We start from the raw sequence: 599 nt of genomic DNA, 5'->3' as shown, positions 1-599 counted from the left end.
CACACACACACACACACACACACACACACACACACATTATTTATACATTGTTCATGTAATGTCTTTTTCTGAAAAGTTTTATATAGATGTACGTTCTGTTTTTAAATGTAACTACTTACTACTTCCCATAATGTTTGCAAAATGATTAAATGGAGCGTTCCCTTAATGTTTTCGCTAGCATTCGCATTAACCAATAAAAAGCATTTTGAAAACATTTAAAACACTGAAGGTTTCATAACGTTAACAAAACGGTCTTATATTTTTTGCTGTTTTCTGATTGCTTTTACACAGTCCACGTTTGGGCTGGTTGCATTTTCGTTAGAATTTGCGTTTTGCAAGATGAGCTTTAACCAGCTGCTTTGCCTTGAGGGCAGAGCAACATGATTTAGTTGAAGAACCCTGGGGTCAAATGGCACCTGATGAAGCAGGTGTTCTTTAGATGGACAGACGGATGTTTCCTTTTCATCCTTCAGTAATCAGACAGAAAGACACCTGAGAACTTCAGCCAGACCTCTGCCTGACCATCAAAGTGGTTTTCAAAGGATGGTCAACAAGAAATGATTTACATTTATGCATTTGGCAGGACAAAATCAAACAAA

Source organism: Sinocyclocheilus grahami, unplaced genomic scaffold, assembly GCF_001515645.1.
Source record: "Sinocyclocheilus grahami isolate Dianchi unplaced genomic scaffold, SAMN03320097.WGS_v1.1 scaffold609.1, whole genome shotgun sequence".
Lineage (NCBI taxonomy): Eukaryota > Metazoa > Chordata > Actinopteri > Cypriniformes > Cyprinidae > Sinocyclocheilus > Sinocyclocheilus grahami.
Note: the sequence above shows the minus strand (reverse complement) of the source record.